Here is an 18,473-nt window from a genome sequence, read left to right on the forward strand (position 1 = left end):
ACTACATTCTTTAAGATATGCTCAGGACACAGAGACATTGTGCCCCCTTCTGTCCCGCAGCGGCCTGTGCCAGCATTCAACACAAGTGTAGCAGCAGACTTCCTCCTGGAGCAGGAAATGGCAGCAACTGGAACCCAGTCACTGAGAGGCAATCTGGAGACCAAACCCATCGGCCCTGAATTGGCCCGACTTGGGCTGTATTGGTCAGGAAGCTCAAGTAGGGTGGTTATGCTAGGAGCCTTCATCAACCTGTGACCCTGCAGATGTTCTGGACTACAAGCGGTGAGTCTTGCATTGCAAGACTCTTGGGGTCTCTTTCAATGCTACAGTTCCGCGGTCCCATGTCATAATGATTGAGCAGCAATTCACTCTCGACAATTGCAATATATCGTTACTAATAACCAATAAAAACAGCAGCAAAGTTACCATATACAAAAGGCCACCCAAATAACCTCTGTAAAAAGATCCAGCTGAGCATAGAAGCCAACTTGGGGCCCCCAATAAAATATTTGAGGTCCCCCCCAAAAAGTTGATGGGCATTGCCATTCAAATGGTGCTTAGGTGCCATGTCAAGAACTACACAACTTTTAAAAGGCATCTGAGAACAGCCCTGTATCAGGAAGTTTTTAATGTTTGACGTTTTATTATGTTCTTATGTGTTGGAACCCAGGTGACGCTGTGGCATAGCTGCCAAGTTTTCCCTTTTCTCGCGAGGAAGCCTATTCAGCATAATGGAAAATCCCTTTAAAAAGGGGATAACTTGGCAGCTATGCGCTGTGGTTAAACCACTGAGCCTAGGGCTTGCTGATCAGAAGGTCGGCGGTTCGAATCCCTGTGACGGGGTGAGCTCCCGTTGCTTGGTCCCAGCTCCTGCCAACCTAGCAGTTCGAAAGCACGTCAAAATGCAAGTAGATAAATAGGAACCGCTATAGACAGCGGGAAGGTAAACGGCGTTTCCATGTGCTGCTCTGGTTTGCCAGAAGCGGCTTTGTCATGCTGGCCACATGACCTGGAAGCTATACGCCGGCTCCCTCGGCCAATAATGCGAGATGAGCGCGCAACCCCAGAGTCGTCCGCAAGTGGACCTAATGGTCAGGGGTCCCTTTACCTTTACCTATGTGTTGGAAGCTGCCCAGAGTGGCTAGGACAACCCAGCCAGATGGACAGGGTAATTATCATCATCATCATCATCATCATCACCATCATTATCATTATTACCAGTGCTTTTTTACTAGAAAAATAAGTGCTGGTACTCCGGGGCGAAACCAGGCTTTATTTCACCCGGGTCAAAGACCCAGTTTGGTATCCCACAACACACATTTGCACGCACACAAAAGCAGACTGGGAGCCTCAGCGGCGTCCCTCTGGAGGCTTCACCTGGGGCAAAAAAAAACTGGCAAAAAACCTCTTTCAGCTACGACTCTGCGGTACTCACTCTGAAGTTGTTACCGTAAGTGCCACACTTTTAACAACAACAAAAAAAGAGGTGCCATACTGCGTACTCTTGAGTACCCCCTGAAAAAAGCACTGATGGTGGTGGTGGTGCGGGGCGGGGCTTATCTGCCCCCCACAAATATTATTCAAGTTGGCACCCTTGCAAGTGAGCATAGGAGCCAACTCCGAAGGGATCTTCGCCACACACACACACACCCCACAATAAAAACATTTGAGGGGGCCGCCCCATGGGCGTAACCAGGATTTATGTTAGTGGGGGCAAGCTTTATGTTGGGCGGGGGCAGACCCTAAATTAGTTAAGTATTTTATTGGTTTTTATTGATGGGGGGCAGCCGATGAGCCGCCGCCCCCTGCCGCCCCATAGCTGGTGGGCATTGCCATTCAAATAGTATCTGTGCGTCATGTGATCGATTAGGCAGGGCTTACTTGGGAAACAACCCCCCCCCCCGATATTTTATTCACTCTTGCAACTGAGCAACACATAATCGAGGGAATTTTGGGTTGAAATTACCCACCTTCTGAACTCATCCTCCCCACCAACACCCTTTCCCCAAAGACGCGCGCCGCGCCCCTGACATCCCCAGTGGAAGATGGAGAGATGCGTCGAGATCCATCGAGCAGGTGTCCACGGAGGCTGGCGGCGGCTGCGGCTGCAAGAGCGAGGCTTAGGGAGCTGCCGACGGGGCGGGCTTGGAGGGCTGGCCCGGGGCGTGTCTGCCCTCCCTCCCGACCGCCTTCCCTGCTGTCCGCCCGGCGCGCCGCTTCCCGGAGCCAGAGCGCAACGCAGGTTCCCACGCGCCGGCGAGGAGGCTGGCTCGCGCCTCCGGCCAGGAGAGAGACCCCCCAGCGCGGAGGAAGAGGGGGACACGATCCGGTAAGGCTGCCTGGGAGGGAGAGAGAGAGGAGGGGAGCCGGACCTCGCCTGGGGCTGCCTGCGTTTGCTTCAGCTGGAACGCCCCACCCTCTTTGGAAAAGGGTGCCCCAAAGACCTGGGGTTGGGGAAGGTTGGCTGGGTAGGTGCCTTTCGAGAGGCGCCCCATGAGGCTTCCCGGAGGTCCCTTCTGTGGTTCCAAGTCTCTTACAAACTGAGCGCCGAGTCTCAATAATTAGAACTGATTGATTGATCTTTTTATTAGGCTTCCTCGTCGCACCTAACTACAGAAAAGCCTCTTAGACAAAATCAAGAGCCCAAAGGGGGGAATTATTCTCGTCGCTTTACTAAGAGAAGAACTTGGTGGCAGGGCAGCTGCTGGGTGTGCAGAAGGCCCCGGGTTCAGTCCTGGAGATCTCCAGTTCTAAGAGGGTCAAGGGATGGGAAATAGCTCTGTCTCTTTGCCTGAGACCCTGAAGAGAGTAGATGGACACACACACACCGAGCTGGACGGTCAAAAGGAACGGTCCTCTTATTGATGAGGCAGCTGCTTTGACTGCAGAAAGTCTCAGGTTCAATGTCTGGCATCTACGGCTTCAGGGATCAGGCAGTAAGTAATGGGGGAAGACCACCCACCCCCCATGCTCCAGGTTGAGAACCTGGAGAGCTGCAAGCAGTCTAGAAGGCAGCTCCTTGCATTCTGGGACCACCCCTCCTCCTGCCATTCAAAAGGCAAATGGTCTGACCTTGGTTGAGCAATCTACCCAGCATCTTCCCCTGAAAAGGGGAGCCACGCTGGTGGGAATTGCCTCTCTCCGAGACCCCAAAGCCCCCCCAGAGTGAACCATGCTAGACAAAACAGACCAATGGCCTGCTGACCTGGTTTGTCATAGGTTTTGGAAAGTCTGTCGGGTGTTTTTTTTTTGCACAGAAATTTGATGCCACCGTTGCCAAATTAATTTAACAGGTTTAACGCTGCACTGAAATGCCAAGCTATGTGATGTCAGAAAATCTAATTGCAAAGCCCCTGTGTCTTTTTCTCTACTTGAAGGGAGAGGAGGGGAGAGAAGCTGTGGGGAAGCAGGGGGTTAACCCTTTCCCCTCCTGGCTACTATTAACTCTGGGTTTGGTTTGGTTTGGTTTCAAGGCAAGGTACCTGTTGTACCTGTTTCTTCCTTGCTCCCCTTGGCAGCTGGAAGGAAGGGCTTGAATTTGAGGATCGGCGCAAGGGAAAGCGTTAAAGTCTCCCTCTCTCAAGGGGCTAGTCCTCATGCACACTGTTGCTTTCAAGCGAAGAAAAGAACCTTGAGGGATCTATCTGTCCTCATATATAGATAGCATGCCTCTTTGAGCCTCTGGCTTAACAAACACCCATCTCAAATGAATATGCAGTCCATGGAATGCACCTTTGAGTTAACTTAATCGAGTTAAACTGCGGAACTCACTGCCACAGGAGGCAATGGTGGCCACCAACCTTGATGCCTGCGTTATACAAATACATGGAGGAGAGGGCCGTTGGTGGCTCCAAGCCATAAGGGCTGTGCTCTGCCACCACTGACGCAGGCAGCAATGCTTATGAACATCAGTTTCTGGGAACTGCAAGGAGGGAAGAGTTGCTCTTGTGCTCAAATCCTGCTTGTGGGTTTCTCTGGTCGGCCCCTGTGAGAAGAGGGTGCTGGACTAGATGGGCCCTTCAGCACTCCTTATGCTCTTCGGAGTTGTTAGTTTAGCAAAAGCTCTCTCTTCTCCAAACGCAAACCCCGTTCGGAATAGCAACTGAACGGAATCAAAGTGCTGGGTTATCTAAGGATCGGTACATATGTCTTGTGTTCCTCTGCCTAGAAGTGGATATCATAACAGCCTTGGAGGCAGGGATGGAGGCCAACATATTTTCGAGACCGGGGGAAAATTTATGGGGCCCAGCGACATCTGAAGAGAGAAGAATTACAGAATGTGTGTGGATGGCTGTTATTTAGCACCCACATAGGCATAACAATCTATATAGTTTGGAAGCTCTGGCATTTTGGACATTTAAACACACACACACACACACACACACACACACACACACACACCGCCGCCCAATAGTCAAGATCCTTCTTACTCTGTTTGTAAAACTTTTAGATAACAGTGCTATTTTTCTAGGAAAAGAGGTGCTGGAACTCACCCTGAACGCCTCCCTCGTTCTCTTAGATGATAGATAGATAGATAGATAGACAGATAGATAGATAGATAGATAGATAGATAGATAGATAGATAGATAGACAGACAGATAGACAGATAGAAATTAAAAGTACAGTCATACTTTTACAGACGCTTCAGGTTCCGTCTTTTCAGGTTGCATCCTGCGCCGAACCTGGAAGTACCCGAAGGGGTTACTTCTGGGTTTCAGCGCTCACGCATGCGCAGAAACACTAAAATTGCTCTTTGCGCATGCGCAGAAGCTCTGAATCGCGACCCGCATGTGCACAGACGCGGTGCTGCGGGTTGCGAATGTTGTGGGTTGCGAACGTGGCCTCCCACACAGATCATGTTTGCAACCCGAGCATCCACTGTATCTCGGCGCTTTGGCAGTATTGCTTCTTTCAGGAAAAGCAACAAACCCAGAATGGAAATTTGGGAAATTATGCTAGCATGTCTTGACAGTAGGTAGTTCATACTCCCTTCAAACCAGAACTTTGAGCTCACCCACTGAAAGGGATTTGCAATGAATTTGGGAAACACCAAGTTTTTCAGACAGTTTTTTTTTTTTTTAGTATATGCAATTTGCATAAATGGGGTGCTGCTTCTGATAAATAGGACTAGGCGTGGAGATACAAAAGAAGCCCATCACTATTCTCTATGAGAGCTAAATCTCAATACAGCCTTTATGATCTTTAAAAGAATACGAATAACATTAGCAAACAGCAACCCGAAAACAAACTGTTCAGTTTATACATGCAGTCTCCCATAGGTGCTAACTCCCTGGGGCCCTGGGTACCCGAGCACCCACAAAATTCCCCGTGAAGGGGCTGGGCACCCACAAATTTTGGTGCCAGGGTCATGGGGCCAAGTTGGCATTGCTGCGCTCTCCACAGCCCCCGTGACTCATAATCGTTTACTCTATTTGGATCATTAAAACACACATACACATATGTGTCTGTGGTTTTATGCATGCTTTACCCTGGGGTGTGTGTTTGAATGAATGAATGAATGAATGAATTCTTGCACTTGGCTGGAGAGCTGCGTTGCAAAATTCGGGGAAGTGCAATTTTGGAAGGAGGGTTACGTTCTGGTTTGCATCTGATTCTGGAAAGTGCAATTTAGCGTGAACTGAATGACATTTCCTCCCCATATCCCTCCTTCTCCGGTTGCCCTCTCCCTGGGCTGACCTGCGGGAAGCTCAGTCAGTAGATCACGAGACTCTCAAATGGATGGAAAGCCACAAGACTCTTAATCCCAGGGTTGTGGGTTCGAGTCCCATGTTGGGTGAATGATTTCTGCATGGTATGGGATAGATGATCGTCGTGGTCCCTTCCAACTCTTCAATTCTATGATTCCTCTCCCTCCCTCCCTCCCTCCCTCTCATTCCTGCTTTCCCTGCCTCTTCTGCATCTCCTATCTCCTCCTCCTCCTTTCAACTCCCTTCTCAAGCAAAGCTTTATTTTGCACTTCCACTAGCATCCCCCTGGCTGCTTCTCCATCTCAGCAAGGACTCCCTCTATTTTCTCTATCGAGCAGTCCTTGACTAGCACAATATTGATGTGAAATCGATGCATTAGTACAGGGGTCGGCAACCTAAGGCTCACGGGCCAAAAGCAGCCCATGGGGGTCATTTAACTAAACCGGCCTGGAGCAGAGCAGGGACCGCCTTCCATGGTGCTGGCCGGCTTCCCATTAGCTGCAGGAAGCTCCTGCAGCCAATGGGAAGCTGTGCATGCCTCTTCCGCGCCAGAAGGAGCACCAGAAATAGCATTTGCGCACATGTGGCGTCTGCGGGACCGTGAACCGGCCCAAGCCACAAAAACTCTGCCGACCCCTGCATTAGTAGAGGAACAAACAGAGGAGACCTGTGTGGGCCACAATTGCAGCTCCCTGCGGATTTTCATCTTCTGAAAGTTCTGCGGTCCACATCCTAAGGCTGGCAGAACGATGGCAGAAAATAATCGCCTGGAACAGCAGTCGCCAACCTGAGGCCCTTCAGATGTTTGGGACCATCAGACGCAGCCAGCACGGCTGTACAATGGAAGTTGTAGCCCTGAATGTCCAGAGGGCAGCAGGTTAGCGGAGGCTGGTCTGGAGTAGTCTAGAAAACGTCAGATCTGGAGAAGCTGTTTTTGCAAAGACTTACATCATAGTATTGTCACTTTTCCCCCTCCCGCCGCCCTCTAGGTGTGCTGGCATTTTTTTTAAAAAAAACCTGACTTTACAAGTCGCTTTGCAAATCTTATTTAACAAGAAAGGAGATTCCATAGAATCATAGAATCTTAAGAGTTGGAAGGGATCTGAGGGTCATCTAGTCCAACCCCCCTGCAATGCAGGAATCACAGCTAAACAGTCTCTGGCCAATGGCCAACATTTTGACTAAATATCAGGAAGAACTTTCTGACAGTGAGAACAGCTCAACAGTGGAACGGTCTCCCTTGGGAGGTGGCAGATCTCCTTCCTTGAAGGTTTGTTTTTTTTAAAAAAAAATTTATTTGATTTATTTGATATATATATAGTACAACCAAATCAATTGCAAATCCAAATAAATAAAGAGATTGCTCTGAATCCATAGGTCTTAATATCAATATTTACAACTGTATATCAATCCATTATCACCCTTTTTTAAATCCAACTGAATTATCCTCAATTTTTGTAACTTTACAAGTGAGATTAAAATCCTGCCGATGTTTTTGCCTGCTTACAATGGTCTCCTAAATGAATTATAACTCTTTCCCTTTTCTTCTTTTAAAGTTTTTGTCTTCTTCGTTCCTGAGCTTTCCGCTTAATTTTGCCATTTCGGCATAATCCATCACTTGGTTTGTCATTCTTCCCTGGCCGGGATCAGTGCCGGATTTACGTGTAAGCTAAACAAGCTATAGCTTAGGGCCCCACTCTCTTGGGGCCCCCCCAAAAAATGTAAAGGAAATAAAACTGGATGTACCTTTCCAAAATATAAGATAAAAAACCAATAAAATAAAACCTACAGACAGCAACAGTGTTTTGTGTTGCGTAGGCTCCTATGATGTAAGCCTGCTAGCCTGCTCCCTAAAATATCACTGGTTTGCTCCTTTCTATATATAGGGTGCCTACATTCTGCATGTGCAAATGGCTTTAGATCCCTATTAGATCCATACATATAGCATATATTCAACACAAAAAACAGCGACCATTGGTTGTTGACAAATGACAGCTGGAAATATAAAGGGCCCCATTACCTTCAGTAGCTGCCTTAGGGCCTCATCGAAACTAAATCCAGGATTGTTTCTTTTCCCCGTCTCTGGGCTCCTTGAAGGTTTTAAAGCAGAGCTTGGATGGCCCTCTGTCATGGTTGCTTTAGCTGAGATTCCTGCATTGCAGGGGGTTGGACTAGAGGACCTTTGGGGGGTCCCTTCCAACGCTACAATTCTGTGAAGCAACAAATGCATTTAAGAAATGATTTTGGGCCAGATTCAGCTACCTGGGAAGCCCAAAGGGGCTTCCCCACTTCTCTCCCCCCATGCAACCCTGTGCGCCTTCCCAAAATTTGCTTTGGAAGGGGGGGGGGTTCCAGGAGACACCCCCACTCCAGGGCAGTAGGCAGGGATGGAAGGGGAGATTGTTCTGTCTGGGAAGAATAAATTATTTCACGGGCGGAACTATCTGCTTTGTGCTGCACTGAATTCCACCCTGTATTTATTTACATTCCTTGCCCTTCCTCTGAAAGTTGCTCAGGGCTATCACCTTAGGTCGGTTACAATCTCTCAGCCTAACCTGCCTTGCAGGGTTGTTGTAAGGATAAAGTAGAGACAAGGAGAAAGGATTGCCTGCCACTCTGAGCTCCTTGGAGGAAAGTTGGGATAGAAACATAATTGTTGTTGTTGTTGTTTAGTCGTTTAGTCGTGTCCGACTCTTCGTGACCCCATGGACCAGAGCACGCCAGGCACTCCTGTCTTCCACTGCCTCCCGCAGTTTGGTCAAACTCATGTTCGTAGCTTCGAGAACACTGTCCAACCATCTCGTCCTCTGTCGTCCCCTTCTCCTAGTGCCCTCCATCTTTCCCAACATCAAGGTCTTTTCCAAGGATTCTTCTCTTCTCATGAGGTGGCCAAAGTATTGGAGCCTCAGCTTCACGATCTGTCCTTCCAGTGAGCACTCAGGGCTGATTTCCTTAAGAATGGATAGGTTTGATCTTCTTGCAGTCCATGGGACTCTCAAGAGTCTCCTCCAGCACCATAATTCAAAAGCATCAATTCTTCGGCGATCAGCCTTCTTTATGGTCCAGCTCTCACTTCCATACATCACTACTGGGAAAACCATAGCTTTAACTAGATGGACCTTTGTAGGCAAGGTGATGTCTCTGCTTTTTAAGATGCTGTCTAGGTTTGTCATTGCTTTTCTCCCAAGAAGCAGGCATCTTTTAATTTCGTGACTGCAGTGATCAAGGAGACCAAGAAAGTAAAATCTCTCACTGCCTCCATTTCTTCCCCTTCTATTTGCCAGGAGGTAACATAATAACAAGTAATAAATATACACATCGATAATTAAACAAAACTATGATTTTTTTAAAATGTCTAGGAATATTAATATTCTTAATAAGAACAGTAACAATAACAATAAATTGTTTGCAGCTGTTCTGTAAAAGCTTCCAACATGTGGACAAAAATTAAAAGGTTTGGCAATAAGCATCAGTACATATGAATAATTCAGTTCCAACAATTCAGTGCATAGGTACAATTTAGCAGCTCGTTAGGTTTTAATTGTACAACAGATTGACGCCAGCATTGTCAAATATTAACGCATAAGTTCTCCAAGGTATAAATTGATCGGCAAGGATCTAGAAGGTGGCATGAATAAATAACAGCAAAATGCACAGCACTAATACGAAATTATACGCTGTCCTTCCTCTTTTCTGCCTAAATTTGCTGTGCGGTAAAAAATCACCCATAGCCACCTGTTCCCTGCCTGGTGGAAGCAGCTGAGTCGATGCCTTTAAAGTGATTGTGTCCACTAATTGTTAGTGGGGAAAAAATGTTGAAAAGAATCGTTCGGCAGAATGTGTGCAAATACTTAAAAGTACTAGGTATCTGGTGGGTTCAGATTCCTAAGCTGTGCTGGGAAGAGGTTTGCTTACGCAATTGTGTGTTAACCCTCATTGATCAGGGCAGAGATGCAAAGCCTTTCCCCTCCTTTTCCTAAGACAGGTCTAATGGTTTCTTTGCTGCTGCTATTTGGGTGTAACCCAGAGCTGGAAATAGCCAAGAAGAAGAAAAGGAAAGAAGGTCTATTACTTTTCGAAGAAATCAACCAGGGCCTGGAGGGGCTAATTGGTAGATGTTTTCAATTAAGTCTATTCATCATAAATACCGCTTGCTGTGGGGCAAACAAACAAACAAGGGTGTTTCCCTTTCCTGCACGTCCCACATGTGGCTTCCCAGAAGCATCTGTTGCAAACGGGATGCTCAGCTTCACATACCTGTCTTCGAGCGGATTCCCTGATTCTTGCCTAAAGCCGTCCTCTCTTAAAAGCCGTTAGATGTGGGCTGGGCATCTTTGAAAGCTACATGCAGGTTCTTGCAGATACTGTATACGAACTGTGATGTTTCGGTCGGGAGCGAGCAGCAATAAATCACACCAAGGAGCTGGAGTTAACTCTTTGTTAGCAAAACAGGACCTACACAGGTGTCTGGGTTTGAGTCAGAAGTAGGTCAGTACAAGGGACGCACGCGGGTGGCGCTGTGGTCTATACCACAGAGAGCCTAGGGCTTGCCGATCAGAAGGTCGGCGGTTCAAATCCCTGCGACAGGGTGAGCTCCCGTTGTTCAGTCCCGGCTTCTGCCAACCTAGCAGTTCGAAAGCACATCAAAGTACAAGTAGATAAATAGGTACCACTACAGCGGGAAGGTAAACGGCATTTCCATGTGCTGCTCTGGTTCGCCAGAAGTGTCTTTGTCATGCTGGCCACATGACCCAGAAGCTGTACGCCGGCTCCCTCGGCCAGTAAAGTGAGATGAGCGCTGCAACCCCAAAGTCGTCCGCGACTGGACCTAATGGTCAGGGGTCCCTTTACCTTTACCTTTAAGGTCAGTGCAAAGAAAATAAAAAAATTCCTTCAGTAGCACCTTAAAGACCAACTAAGTTTTTATTTTGGTATGAGCTTTCGTGTGCATGCACACTTCTTCAGATACAGTGAAATAGAAGTCCCCAGGCACTTATGTAGAGAAGGGGTGGGGAGGGGGTGGGGATGGGGAGGGGAGGGGGGATCACTCAGAAGGGTGGTGGAAGTGGGTGATTGACTGACTGATAGCTGTTGATGACCGAAAACGACTGAAAATGGTTTTGCATGAAAAAGCAAGGGTTGAGATGGCTGAAGATCGCTTATCATGTATAATGAGATAAGAATCCGATATCTCTGTTCAAACCAGGTCCCTCCATGGTTTTGAGCTTGGTGATAAGTTGTAATTCAGCAACTTCTCTTTCCAGTCTATTTCTGAAATTCTTTTGTAGTAAGACAGCTACTTTGAGATCTTGTATAGAATGTCCTGGGAGATTGAAGTGTTCTCCTACTGGTTTTTCTGTCTTCTGGTTCCTGATGTCAGATTTATGTCCATTTATCCTTTGGCGTAGGGTTTGGCCTGTTTGTCCAATATAGAGAGCTGAAGGGCACTGTTGGCATTTGATGGCATACACAATGTGTGCAAAGAAACATAGTCACTTGTCAATGAAGCATACCCTCCAATATAACAACAACAACAACTTATTATTTATACCCCGCCCATCTGGCTGGGTTTCCCTAGCCACTGTGGGCGGCTTCCAACAGAAATATTAAAAGACAATATTTTCCAACATTTCTCTGATGAACATAGGGATTTCCTGTAGAATAATAATAATAATAATAATAATAATAATAATAATAATAATAATAATAATACCCTGCCCATCTGACTGGGTTGCCCCACTGCCCAGCCACTCTGGGCGGCTTCCAACGTATATAAAAACACAATAAAACATTAAACATTAAAATCCTTCCCTATCCAGGGCTGCCTTCAGATGTCTTCTAAAGGTTGTATCACCTTGGCTCGTGGGTCGCATAACTCTATACCCTCCAACATTTCTCCGACGAGAAGGAGGACATCTTAAAGAAAAGTGGAATTTTCCAGGATCACCGGGATAGCTTCTGTAAATCTGGGATTGTCCCTGGAAAATAGGGACGCTTGGAGGGTCTGTTGAAGTTATTCTTTTTTCGAGACAATGCCTTGAATACAACTCAGCAACCCAAGCCCAGTGGGTCTTGCCACTATAGAGCAGTTGCCAGTAATGAAGGTGCCTTCTTTCCACCCTTTCTGAGGCTCCTCCATTGCCAGATGTTTCCCAAGCAGTTCTGTAACCTCACTTCTCGCAGGGAGGGAACCGTCAGAAGGCCCTGGGAGCTGGACCTCAGTGTCCGGGCAGAACAATGGGGGTGGAGATGCTCCTTCAGGCATTCTGGGCCGAGGCTGTTTAGGGCTTTCAAGGTCAGCACCAACACTTTGAATTGTGCTCAGAAACGTATTGGGAGCCAATGTAGATCTTTCAGAACCGGCGTTATATGGTCTCGGCGACCACTTCCAGTCACCAGCCAGTCTAGCTGCCGCATCCTGGATTAGTTGTAGATTCTGGGTCACCTTCGAAGGCAGCCCCACGTAGAGCGCATTGCAGGAGTAATCCAAGTGGGAGATAACCAGAGCATGCACCAATCTGGCGAGACAGTCTGCGAGCAGGTAGGGTCTCAGCCTGCGTACCAGATGGAGCTGGGAGACAGCTGCCCTGGACACAGAATGAGCACCGCAACTCATCTCCGACAGGTCTTTCCCCCATGAAGCAGTTGTGGTGACTAAACGTCCCCGCCTCCCCACAGCTGGCCATGTCTCCTTCTCTCCTGGGTGTTTTCTAAGCAACCAGAGACTGCGCCTGCATACCTGTCTTTGCTCCTCCCACTTCATGCCTCTGCCATGGACCACTTGAAAATCGCTGGAGGTCTTGGTAGACCACTTAATGTTTTTTCTTCCTGGAAGAACCTGGAACGTGTGCAGAGGAGGGCGACCGGGATGCTCAAGGACGTGTTAACCAAGCCTTATAAGGAACAGTGGAGGGAGTTGGGGATATTTATCCCGGAGAAGAGGAGATACAATAGCCATTTTCAAAAATCTGATGGGCTGCCCTGCGGAAGAGGGAGCAAGTTTGTTTTCTGCTGCTCAAACCAATGGATTCAAGTTACAAGGAAGGAGATTCCGACTCAAAATCAGGAAGAACTTAAATTAACAGAAATTAAATGTGCATTTGGCTTGTTTGTAATGTTTACAAAGATGAGGAAAATTGATTTTTTCCCCCTTCTCTTGTCTAGTCATCCTCCTGCGAATCTCAGCTAAAGCATCCACTGTCAAATACAGCGGTACCTTGGTACTCAAACACCTTGGTACTCAAACACCTTGGTACTCAAACAACTTGGAACCCAAACACTGCAAACCTGGAAGTAAGTGTTCCGGTTTGTGAACTTTTTTCGGAAGCCAAACGTGCTCTGTTTTGAGTGTATTGCTTCCAATTTGAGTGCCGCACTTCCGTTTTGAGTGTTACGCTGAGGTCTGTCTGTTTTCGCTATTTATTTTGCGTTTTTGTTTTTGCGGCTCTTTTTTATTCGTTTTCGTGACTGTGTGGAACCCAGTTCAGCTACTGATTGATTGGTTGTGTGACTGCAGTTCATTGTTTATTGCTTTCATTTTGCATTCAGTGGTCTCGTTTGATGGTAAAATCCATGTTAAATTGCTGTTTTAGGGGTTGATTTTAAAAGTCTGGAATGGATTAATCCATTTTGAATTACTTTCTATGGGAAAGCGCACCTTGGTTTTGGAACACTTTGGTTTTGGAACGGATTTCTGGAACGGATTAAATTTGAGAACCAAAGTACCACTGTAGCTCTTACTGTCAGAAATTTCTTGCTGGTGAAATCCTTAAAAATTGGCTGGCCAGTGGGTGGAGGTCACCCCAGTGGGCGACCCTCCCCAGGCGGCGGGGAATGCTCCACCACCAGGGCCGGCCCTACGGCCAGGCTGGGTGGCGCAGGGCACCACGGCGCCAGCGCCCGCCTGCTGGCCGGCCGATCCGCCGCACAGCTGCGCCCACGGCAACTGCGCTGTGCCTGCCCGCCCGCCATGCAGCAGCGCCTGTGGCAGCCGCGCTGCACGCTGCGCCCGCCCGCCCACCGCGCTGGGAAACGGGGTGGGGGGCGCCGGAGGGATCCGTCGCAACACGGCGCCAGGGGCACTTAAGACGGCCCTGTCCACCACTAACTGTGAGAATGGGGTGGGCAAGGTGGAAACTGCTCTCATCAAGCAGATTTGCCTTATGTTCTTATGTTCTTAAGGAGTTTGGAGAACAGGGCTTTAGGCAGAAAGGAAATCCTGCACGCTGTGTGTTCTGTTTCCCAGAAAGAATGTTGAGAATTAAAAAGCAGCTGGAAGTCAGCAAGTAATTAAAATTCTTCCGGGGGTGAAAGTAATGGGTAATAAAGAGGCTCTTTAAGTCCAGCGGAGCAGGCAGGCCCGGCGTCAACCGTTGGCGCGTGAAAGTCGAACCCTGGCAAATCTTAAATGGGCAGCGAGGGACAAGCAGGAGGGGCTTCAAGCACCCCTCGGAGTACTCGCTGCCTCCATGCTGCAGGTGTCGGTTCATCTATTCGCATGGCATTCCCCAAGATGCCACCCAGGAAAAGTGCAATCATCGGAGCACAAAGTAAACGAGGCTCTGATGTCGCTCCTTCAAGCTTTAATTGATTAAATCGCTGCAATTAATCAACTGGAGTTTAATTGCAAGTTCAGGTCTGATTAATGATTTGGCTGATGATGACAAGCAAAGACTCGGGCAGAGTGTTTCCTAAATTTCCAGCACCTAAGGCACAGAGGTGCTCCCCCCCCCAATTAAAAGTGGGAGGGTACTTTTGAGCCATTTGGGGCCATCAGTATGTCTTGTCAAAGGCTCCCTGTGGCAACGACAGCGGAGTTCACAAAGGTTGCAGGGTTTTTTGGATACACAATAAATTCATGGCTGAAATCCTACCGAAATCTGAACAGAGATATCGGGGGGGGGGGGGGAGAGCAGGCCTGTGCTAAAGATCACTGATGGTTTTCGAAAGATATGCAGAAGGTCCTGAGTTCAGTCTCCAATAGGATCTCCAGGTAGGAGATAGAAAGATTCTACTTGAAGCCTCAGAGAGTCACTGCCAGTCGGGACAGAAGACTCGGCTAGTTGGACCACTGCCATTACCAGACACCTTCCTATGTCCCTGAAAGTGATGCAGCTGGTCTTGTTTTGAGTGGGAGGACAAGAGGATAGGTGATATTTCAAAATCACCCGTTCCTGTGCATGCTAGGCGAAATTCACTTGGTGTGTTTCTATGAGGGATATTTTTTAAAAAATGCAAACCTGATGTGCAGAACCGAACTCAGATTGGAAAGATGCAAATAGCTGGGAGAGATTTGCACACTGCTGGTTGCTCTCCAATCCCTCCCTCCCTCCCCATCCTAGTACAGTGGAACCTCGGTTTATGAATTTTCGGTTTATGAACGCCGCGGACCCATCTGGAACGGATTAATTCACTTTCCATTACTTTCAATGGGAAAGTTCGCTTCAGTTTATGAACGCTTCAGTTTATGAACAGACTTCCGGAACCAATTACACCCATGCTTCAGGTTAAGTACGCTTCAGGTTGAGTACTCCGCGGACCCGTCTGGAACGGATTAATCCACTTTCCATTACTTTCAATGGGAAAGTTCGCTTCAGTTTATGAACGCTTCAGTTTAAGTACTCCACGGACCATCTGGAACAGATTAATCCACTTTCCATTACTTTCAATGGGAAAGTTCGCTTCAGTTTATGAACGCTTCAGTTTAAGTACTCCGTGGACCGTCTGGAACAGATTAATCCACTTTCCATTACTTTCAATGGGAAAGTTCGCTTCAGTTTATGAACGCTTCAGTTTATGAACAGACTTCCGGAACCGTCCATAAACCGAGGTACCACTGTTCCGGGTCGCAGTTCGTAACCCGAAAAGTTCGTAACCCGAAAAGGGCCCGAACCGCCGTTTTGCACATGCGCAAAGTGCTATTTTCGCGCTTTGCACATGCGCAAAGGCGCGCGGCGCTTCTGTGCACACGCGCACGGCGAAAATACTTCCGGGTTTGCGAAGTTCGTAACCCGGGTTGTTCGTAACCCGAGGTGTTCGCAACCCGAGGTACAACTGTACTGTACTCCACCCTCCTTTCTCCCTTGGGGTCTGTAAGATCTCCAAGGCTGCAGCGCTGACAGTGGAGGCCGCAGCTGGCAGAGTTTCCCCTCTCGGGTTCTAGACTCCAGACATAACAAACCATTCCTTCAGCCACCCTATCGAGTGGCCAGTCTCCCTCGCGTTCCTCCCTCTCTGGCATCATCTAGCACCTCCTGGCTTCAAGGTCTGTGGTGTTTTCTTCAGAGTGGTTCTCCCGCCAGCCCTTCGCTCTCCCGGTTCCTTCTCACCTCTCCCCTTCATTGCCATCCTTGGCCTCCACTGCTAATGCTTCCCAATAGACCCATTTTTGCCTGCGGTTTTTTGCCATGATGTACACAAGCTTGCAAAGCAGTTTCTGTGGGAATGTTCAGAGTGGCAGGAGACGATATATTCTCTATTAATATCCTTCCTAACTTGCTCTAGCAAGTTCCTTTACTTAGCAGAGATTACATTCCCCTTTTTACATGCACAGCAGATAGCTGGTTGCAGGCTCGTGTGAGCCCCTGACTATTATACAATTCAATCTGTCTCAGATTGAATTGTACGTTCTTGAATCCCTCCTAATAGAATAAAGACACCACAGTCTTATTCAAAGTCAATAAAAGAAGTTTACTTACATCAGTTCACGGTTGGATCCCTGGAGGCAGACCTAGTTACAAATATGTACAGTACATGTGGATCTACCCCATATGGGGGAATAATCCCAGGGCTTCTGCTAGCTGAGAGCTAGCAGAGCAGTCCTAGCTAAAAGTTGGTCAAATGAAGAAAGAAGTCAAAAAGAGAGGGAGGTGTGCTGCGTGACTTGTCCTTTTGTTACCTGGACAGGTTAGGTCATGCCCACCTATCACATGCAAAAGGAAGGATGCTCTAGCCAGGAGGAACAGGAAGTTTCGACTGGCTGGACCAAATATTCCCTCGCATGTCTTCTCTAGCATTACAAGGAATGTTGTACTTGACTGCCTCTCATGAATCACACCCCACATTTTCCCCAAACATCATCATTTCTTATCTGCTAATTTTCACTAATAACTCCATCCTTATGCACGCTGCACCCAAACAGATGCATTTTTTTTTGCACGCATCACTCAGCCGGAGAAATGCATTGCAAAATTCGGGGAAGTGCGAATCTTGATGGAATCATAAATTCATAGAGTTTGGAAGAGGATCCCCCAGGATCATCTAGTCCAACCCCCTGCAATGCAGGAATATGCAGCTGTCCCGTACTAAGCTTGGTGCTATCAGCAACCCGCTCTAACCAACTGAGCTACAGAGGCACCAAAAGTGTACAAAAGGATAGCCGTTTCTCTTTGCATATTGCTTTGGGCTATGCATATTGCTTTGGGCTCCCTCCTTACTTGTGTCTCTTGCATCTTTTCTTCCTCCTACGCAGCCAATAGCAAGCGGAGGGAGGTGGAGATTTGCAGCGTCAGGAAATCACAGCAGAAGCAAATGTTTAAATGTCCCCAAATCTCTGCCCCAAATTCCAATGAAGTGGAATTTAGTTTAAAAACAAACAAGTCATTTAGTTTAACAGCAATGGAACTAGGAGATTGTTCTTCTTCTTTTTTCATTGATTGATTTGGTTTTTCCGATTAAAGTTTTACAATCACATATCCAGCATACAACATAAAAATAAGATTCCAAAGAATCTCCTGGGCTTCCCTTTGTTGATCATTTCCTCCTGCATCTTTTAGAATAATCCAAATCTTTTACCTCTCCATTGTGTCCAAAATTCACCATTAAACTACAAGTGTTATTCCAAACCTACTAACGATTTTAGCTGTTTTCAATGGTTTATAAGATAAATTATTTTAAAAAATCCCCATTCCTTATTAAATATTAACATTTTAATAAGGATTTTAAAAAAAACAAACCAGGAGATTATTCGTGGATCTGGTACAACATAATCTGTGCCCCATTGTTTGACTTCAAGGATTATTATTCTGAGGTCAAATCTATTATTATTATTATTATTATTATTATTATTATTATTATTAGGTCAACTAAAGTATTCATTCATTAATGATTTAGCTGAGATTAGTTGAGATTTTGTTGAGATCCCTGCCTTGCAGCCCTCCCAACTCTACAATTCTATGATTCTGCGACTCTTAATTAGAGGATGAGACAAATTCATGGAGGAAAGGAGAGGACGATTCATGGCTACTACTCATGGCAGCTACGCTCTTTCTCCAAAGCTGGAGGCAGCTGTGCTTCTGAATAGCATTTGCTGGAATCCGCAAGAGGGGAGAGTCCTCATGTGTTCGAATCCTGCTTGCAGGTTTCCAATCGCGGCATCTGGCTAGCCACAGTGAGAAGCAGGTGCTGGAATTATTCGGGGTAGCTCAGTCGGTAGAGCATAGGACTCTTCATCCCAAGGTTGTGGGTTCGAGCCCCATGTTGGGCAAAAAGATTCCTGCATTGCAGGGGTTGGACTAGATGACCCTTTGGACCCTTTCCAACTCCACAATTTTGTGATTCTATGACTAGATGGGCCATTGTCCTGATCAAGCAAGCTCTTATGAGGAACAGCTTAGGGGGCTGGGTATGTTTAGCCTGGAGAAGAGAAGGTTAAGGCGTGATATGTTCAAATATATAAAAGGATGTCATATAGAGGAGGGTGAAAGATTGTTTTCTGCTGCTCCAGAGAAGCGGACACGGAGCAATGGATTCAAACTGCAAGAAAGA

At 47.2% G+C, this 18,473-nt stretch overlaps 1 protein-coding gene across 2 annotated transcripts in view; it reads left to right on the forward strand.

Annotated features, from left to right (window-relative positions):
* Positions 1-2,227: 2,227 nt before the first annotated feature.
* P2RY6 (pyrimidinergic receptor P2Y6) overlaps positions 2,228-18,473 on the forward strand; it is a 69,693-nt gene continuing 53,447 nt past the window's right edge. The window contains exons 1-2 of one of the 2 annotated variants that reach the window (XM_060273935.1): positions 2,240-2,329; positions 12,873-13,001. The gene's annotated coding sequence lies outside the window, so the exon portion shown is untranslated. Of the gene's footprint in view, positions 2,330-12,872; positions 13,002-18,473 lie in introns of both variants that reach the window. The other variant, XM_035116113.2, reaches the window with a different exon arrangement.

The sequence above is a fragment of the Zootoca vivipara genome, chromosome 4 (assembly GCF_963506605.1).
Source record: "Zootoca vivipara chromosome 4, rZooViv1.1, whole genome shotgun sequence".
Classification (NCBI taxonomy): Eukaryota; Metazoa; Chordata; class Lepidosauria; order Squamata; family Lacertidae; genus Zootoca; species Zootoca vivipara.